Source organism: Labrus mixtus, chromosome 22, assembly GCF_963584025.1.
Source record: "Labrus mixtus chromosome 22, fLabMix1.1, whole genome shotgun sequence".
NCBI classification, from domain to species: domain Eukaryota; kingdom Metazoa; phylum Chordata; class Actinopteri; order Labriformes; family Labridae; genus Labrus; species Labrus mixtus.
Genome location: NC_083633.1, coordinates 21,327,564 through 21,335,063, shown reverse-complemented (window position 1 = coordinate 21,335,063; position 7,500 = coordinate 21,327,564). Strand labels below are relative to the sequence as shown.

Genomic DNA, 7,500 nt, shown 5'->3' with positions numbered 1-7,500 from the left:
ATCCTATTCAAGCCAGTTTAGAACCAGTCTGTTTTTGAAATTGTGTATTTATTGGTCTTGTGCGACCCACCACAGATTAAAGAGACCCTTTTAAACCTGTGCACATATTTGACACGTTTTGAGGTCTCCATCAGGAGATCGCTTGCAATGAAACCGGCTGTAACGGCTGCAATGCGATCCTTCGGGGCAATTATAGAAAATCAAATTACGTCCAAGAAAAGGTCTTGATTTGGTCTCCGACTGGCTCAGATTGTTATTCTAAGTGTCTGAAAACATTACAGAAAGGATCCCTACTGAAATAACCGTCACTCGTCTACATCGCTTCAAAGCCACGAGACTCCATTGACAAAAAAATAAAAATAACCTTCAACAACACGTTGCTGGTTACTGCGGCCTTGATTGATCAGTTTATGTTTTTGTGTTTTGCACAAACAGATCCAAAATAACCATCAAAAAACTTTCACCAAACAAATTGACCCTTTGTTGGCTCTCTGATTGGACCGCTGACTCACCAATCAGAGAGCCCCCTCTCATAGCAACCGTTGCTGGGCTACTAATGGCTAGACAAACTGTCACCTGGGCCGAGTCTTTTCAGAGCGTCGCGTAAGGCTGGGCAATTAAGACAAGTCAAGTATATTTATATTTATATTTACATTTATATTTATATTTATATTTATATTTATATTTACATTTATATTTATATTTATATTTATATTTATATTAAAATTTATATTTATATTTACATTTATATTTATATTTATATTTATATTTATATTAAAATTTATATTTATATTTATATTTATATTTAAATTTATATTTATATTTATATTTATATTTAAATTTAAATTTATATTTATATTTACATTTACATTTACATTTATATTTATATTTATATTTAAATTTATATTTATATTTATATTTATATTTAAATTTATATTTATATTTATCGCACATTTCAGAAACAAAACGATTCAAAGTGATTTCACACGACACATCAAAAAACTCACAGAGACGTTAAAACATTTTAAGAAAAGAAATACAGAAATATAAAGGACCAATCAGTGAGCTCTGTAGAGAGTGAGATGATAAAGGTATCTTACTATCTGATCATTAAGGAAACATGTTGAAGTGCTGGCTTCTCTGACAACAATGCAGCAGCCAGTATGTCCTCCTTCTAACTTTAGATTCTGCTCCTGAATGCTCTGGATTTGTTTGAACCAGAGAAGGTAGGCGCTGTTAAGACACGCCCCCACACGGCCGTTTTGGACGCCCCTCAGTTTGTCAGATATGAGAGCAGTTATCAGGTCAACAGGTGTTGCAGCGATGGAAGCGGGCAAGAGAAGTGGTTCAGATAGAAGTGATTGTACCCGACCTAAAAAGCCTCTGCATGTTTCTAATAAGCTCCACGAGCAGAAACGTGCTCAAACTAGGATCAATATTGGAGATGCTTTTGAAAAATGGAGAGAGGTTAGAACACAGAAAGGTTTACAGACCCATGCAGAGCTGGATAAACACTGAAGCTTCAGAGTCCACCACATGGTGACCTGTGTGAGCATGGACTCAAAGACATAATGAAACAATCATATTGAATTAGTCTTTGTGTAAGCAGGTCATTAATAAATATTAAAATGTTAATAGATTCAAATGAACTCAACATTTACCAAATATTAAAGTGAAGAACACCTGAACGCATCATTAAGCTGAGCTATTTCTTCTTCTGCTGAAGCCCCTCCCTCAACAACAGCACGTTTAAAATGTCAGCCGCGTGTGTTCCTTTTTCCTTCCTCCTTCCAGACAATCGCTGTGTTTCTTCTGTGACCAGTTTCTGCCTCCTCATTCTTCTGCACGGCCTTCGCTGTGTTCCAGGGATATTTAAATCTCCGTCACCGAAGAGTACAAATGAAATGACTCTTCGCTGGCTGACTTACAGAAACCTTGACTCATCTTATCCGCTCTAAAGAAGAAGTGTATTAGCTTTTTCTTTATTTTGCTTCCATTGGAAACTGATGAAATTACTCGAACGTCTTCATCAGCTGCAAAGTGAAAGCAGCACAAGACTCGCTGAATATATTCTTTAAAGGTTTATACTTGGGCGTTTCATGCCTTTATTTTGAAAGGACAGTCGATAGAGAGCGGTGAATAACTAACAGGAAAGGAGCCTCAGGTGGGATTTGAACCTGGGCCGCATGCTTGGAGGACTGAAGCCTCTTCACTTGGGGTCTGCACTAACCAGCGGCGCTCCAACACTGAATATTTTCAAACTGAAGAAATTCAACAAGTCTGAAGTTCTGGGGACTTTTTGAAGAGGAACTATCCCCTAGGGAGTTCCCTGAGAACTACACGCCATGGGGACTTTTTTCTGTCTGCATTCGCACCACCCTGGTACCTCCTCTGAAGCAGGAGCTAAAGAGGTTCCTCCAAACGGGTTCCAGGAACTAAAATAGTTCAGCGTTCCTGCGGTGGGGAATCGATACAAAAGAGGGAGGGTTCAAATGCTTCCTGGAACTATGAATACGTTCTATAGAAGACATATCTGTGAGGAAATGAACAACGAGTTTGTATATCATGTAGACTAGAGCCAGATTCCTGTTGACACTACTTCCCATTGTTAAGAGTTATCTGTGGCACAGTGTTAGCTGGGTTAGCATTTTAAGCTAGGAGGCAGTTAGCAGGGGATTTCCTTCCTTCTTTGTTCTCTTCCTGCTCTTTGTTTGGAGCTGAAGATGGAGCACCTATTGGTTGTTGTTAGAGCTCAAATCATTGAACTTAAAGGATCAGTCTGTAATCGGTCAGACCGATGGGTCGCCACGTCTGCCAGAAGCATTTTTCTTTACACTTTTGTTTTTGATAAAACCACCACATTTTTTGCCAAAGCCAAAATTCATATTTGGAAGGGACTGAATCCTTTTGGACTATTCCTAATTTTCCAGACTCATTTGGGATTTTATTTATTTAATTAGCAAACAGAAGCAGGCTTCTGGTCATTTCAGATCCACCATTCAACACCTTCATGTTTCACTCAGTTCTCTCTTTTTGTCGTCGTCCCGCTGAAGGAGATGTCTCTCACTTCATCTGTCGCTGACACACAGAATTTGCATTCACGGCGTGGAGCTGATTTTCTTCCTGATCACCTCGTGTGTTCAGCAGCCAGACTGTGATCATTGTCTGACACAGACACTCATCTCACTATAAAGGAACATTCTGTCTTTTGCTATTGTGCATGAGGACTGAGGCGAGATATCTGAGATTTCCATCATGTTCTCTAAAGTCAAGAAAAATGAGAGTCCAATAACTGAAACTTTCAGACATGAGAATGTAGAGTTTCTCAATGGCTGAAGGAGTTTTTATGACGCATATAAAAAGCTTACTTTAATATCCATTTGCTGCCTTTAACAGAGATTTCAACAGCACCTCACACTCTGATTCAGCAGGTCACATATTGCTTGCTGTGTTCAGCTGATTAAAGTCAGGAAGAGGGCTACAAGATGTGGTTGAAAGCCCAGGAGAAAGCTTTCAAATCCGGGCTTTAACGACACAATATCATCTCCAGACATGAAACATTTGGAACACAGATTGGCATGGACGATGGGAGGCAGTTGGTGGTTTAGATCCCATCCCTGTTTCCAACATTATTGCCTTTCAGAGGTGGGAACAGTTAATCAAAAATGTAACTCTGTTAAAGGAGCAGTATGTATCTCTGCCACCTAGTGTTTAAAATGGGTACTGCAGTCTAAACTCTAAACATCATAGAGAGCTGTCTCCCCCCCCCCCCCCCCCTCTCTAGAGTCCATGCTCACTTCAAAGCGCCTACCTTCTCTGGTCCAAACAAATCCAGAGCATTCAGGAGCAGAATCTAAAGTTAGAAGGAGGACAAACTGGTATAGGAACAAATATCAATATTTTTACTAGAACATATCCAGGACTAAAAGTCTGGTATCAATCCTACAGTCCGCATATTTTATAACTCGTTTGTTGTATATGATAATGCTGTTGAGTAACCGTGATGAAGTCTCTTGATATCAGGACTTTTGTGGCTTCAGATTGTTGAATTTGAACTCGTTCAAACGTAAGAGACTCATACACCTAAAGTTACTTCAACATGTGAAGACAGAGTCCGTGTAATTTGAGTCTTATATCCTGGTGAAGAATGTAGTTTCTGTATTGTTCAGGCTGTGTGGGAGGACAGCGTCTCTGCTCAGGACAAAAACGGGAAATGATGGAAACGTTGACCCCGAGTTATTTCAGGATGAAACCCTCCCGCTGCTCGAGTTGAACAAGAATTTCACCTCTCCACAAGACAATGATCTGGAGCCAAAATCACAGCGAACATCCTGATTCAGATCAGTCAAGGAGGAAACCTGCAAACCAACCTGAGGAGACGTTACATAACGGAGCACTCTGCAGAGAGAGAAGAGTGGAGGCAAACAACCACTGTGAGCAACACAAACGCTGCTTCTGCTCCCACTGAGTATTACCTGAAGGACCCATTCAAATTAACAGGCAGAAAGATAACTAGGGACGATGTATTTTCCATGGAAATGATGGCATGATTGCTCACAGCTCAAGTGTTTATCTTATTGAGGTGTGAAGGTAGGACTGTCAGAAAGTGTCTGGGCTCGAAGAAGGCATTTAGATTGAATGAAAGGAAGTAGGAAAGAAAGGAAGGATGAGAAGAGGGAAGGCAACAATAGAGAAAGGGAGGAGGGAGGGTCTGTGTATGTGGTCTAAATGATCAGATCAGGAAATGTTGAAAAGAAGAAAAAAAGACATCTGAAAGGAGATTATGTAATCATGTTTTGGTTTTTATGAGCCAACCTTCAGGATGTCTTCTTTAAAACCTTTGAGTCCCATTGAGACTCCTTTGATCCACAAAGTCAGGTTACCCCTGATCCACGCAGAAGGACGGATTTAGAGGGGAAGGAAACAGCTCTTAGCATACGCCTGCATAAACTGAGAAATGGGAGCAGTCTCAAAGCCTTGGTTTTTAAAGGACCAATCAATCAGTGAGAGACTTTACAATAGAGAACAAACCATATGACATATTTTTGTAGACCCTGAAGTAGCCTCGCCATGGCGTCTAACCAGAATCCTCCTATGGGATGTTTTCATTGGATTTTGGATCATTGCAGAAAATAATCTCTGTGTTAAACACACGTTTCTGAAGCGTAGGCGTTTTGTTCAGCAGGATGATCTTCACAGATGAACGCCATTTTTATGATGTTTGAAGCGTTAATGCGGCCGACAGAAGTAAAAAGCTAACGTTATGCTAAAGCTAACTACACCACGGTCGGATGATTGTGACGTCACTAGCGTTACGCTTCAGACGATCTCCGATAAACTAATCCACGTAGCTTAATAAATAGTTTACTAACATAATATTCACCTTAACCTAAAGATTAAACCTACAGGAGACATCTCCGACTAGTGAGAGAGTTCCCGCCCTCTGTGTCCGGCGTGATGACGTTTAATGTCCCCGACGACCGCTGTAGTCACATTTAGCCGCTTGTTAGCAACCGCCTTTTTAAAGACGAGTAAAAACTTCAAACTTCACAAGTGGAGGTTTTACCTAACGTAGTTTATGTGGTCTAACAAAACACCAACATCTCTTCAGGTTAACCACAGACCTTATTTCAGGAGTCTAACCACAAACACATTCAAAATCCCCGTTGACTTTTAGACGTTAGACCCCATGGCGCTCAGATGCTAACTTACTTCCTGGTTTTAGGACTCAGTCCTGTGGCGCTCTATTTGATCAGACATTAAGGAAATGTTGAAGTGCTGGCGTCTCTGACAACAATATATTCATCATATCATATTGTATTGAATCTTATCGTATCCAAAGGGAGCTCACAGTAGATCACCTAATCATTTTATTTGACGGGTGACAGTCGGAGGGTTTTTATACGAGATCAGGATGCTTCCTTAGTTCCTTTCTTTGGATGATGTCCTGGAACAATCCTTTCAGAGGAAAACCTGAGGTGGATCTTTAACTCGCTGGAACGTCTGAAGATAGCTGGGAGGAGATGGAGGGAGTCATCCAGAACGCCTCGCACAGCGTGCTGCAAATGCAACCAAACTCTGAATAAATGGAAGAGAATGGATGTTTTACTTGTTGTCAACAGGTGTGAGGGATGCAGCAGTCTTTAGGGGTTCAAATGTACCTGATAGGTGCGTGGCAGAGCGTGTGGAAGACATCCCGGCTGGTCGACCACATAGAAGGCGTTGAAGCTGTGCAGAAAGGTCAGTTGGGTAAAGCAGTGTGTTCTCACAGCTCTGACAGGTGAGCTGTACGGCTGTAAACAATGTTAGAAACTCCTGTGTCATCTGGCTCTTTGACAACAGTGTGTGTCACAGATTTATGTTTGAACAGTTGTCAGAGAGTTGGCTTGCCTTTTGTTTTTTTAAACTTTTCGTTTTGAAGGTTAATCCATCAAACAACGGTGAAAAGCTCTGATTTAATGAGCTTCTAGTCCCCGCACTGATGCATGAAAACATCAAATTAAAAAGAGGGTTGAATGTTTTCCAATCTCTGTCTTCTTCCCCTTGTTCTGAGAAAAACGAGCGTCTTATTTCAAAGCCTCAGATCAGGTGAAGATGAAAAAGGAACCCACACAGAAGCTTTGGGGTTGTTCGAGTGATTAATCAAGGTTTTGCAGTGTTTGTTGGCTTGTTAAAGTGACGACGAGGGCGTTTTTTGAAGTGCTGAACCTGCTCGTTACATTCATCAGGATGTTGACCCGAGGACTTTCTGGACTGTTTGTTCCCAGTCGACAGAGCAGGAGAGGGTTTCGCTTCAGAGTTTTAAATTGCAGGATTCAGAGCCTTTGATTGGTGGATCTGAAGGGTTTCTGAAGTGCGAGAAAAAAAAACCATCGGCGGCTGAAAATGAAACCTCAAGAACTCAGGTTTGATTGCAAAGGGAGGGAAAAAAAACGACTGTTCCTGTTTTTGGACGTTTGTAGCGGCTCCAAATCTCAAAGTGCATGTGCTTTGTTTCAGAAGGCGTAGATACTATAGTGATATTACATAAGCTGCTAATCGGCTGTTCGGGCTCTGTGTTTACTCTTTGGATCTGTCAAAACAAACGGAGTGAACTGTGATGATAGAGCAGCTCACAGCTTTTGTTCCTGTTACTCAACATGATCACAGGCAAAGCACTGATAGCAGAAACAGTGCGTGCTAGTTGGGTCAGGAGACAACATTTAATGCCTCTGTTAGATTCTGTTGAGCTGCAGAAAAATGAAAGGAAGCCGAGTTATGAGAGTTACAGCGAAGCCCCTTTAGAACTGAAGACTAACAGCTGTCAGGAGGTCGATCAATACTCTTTAACTGGAGATATCAAAAGGAAGACGTTACTGAAACTTTCCACTTTCACAGGGATGCCTGTGAAAGGGATGAACGGTTAGCTTAGCTTAAAGCTACTGGGAACCTTTTTAAGAACTTTAACTGATAGGACAGTGGGTGGAGACGGAAACCAGAGAGAGAGAAAGAGAGCGGGGA

The 7,500-nt window shown here is 41.1% G+C and overlaps 1 protein-coding gene across 1 annotated transcript in view; it reads left to right on the top strand.

The window, feature by feature from the left end:
* Positions 1 to 7,500, top strand: part of shank3b (SH3 and multiple ankyrin repeat domains 3b) — a 44,023-nt gene that overhangs the window by 7,242 nt on the left and 29,281 nt on the right. The window lies entirely within an intron of this gene.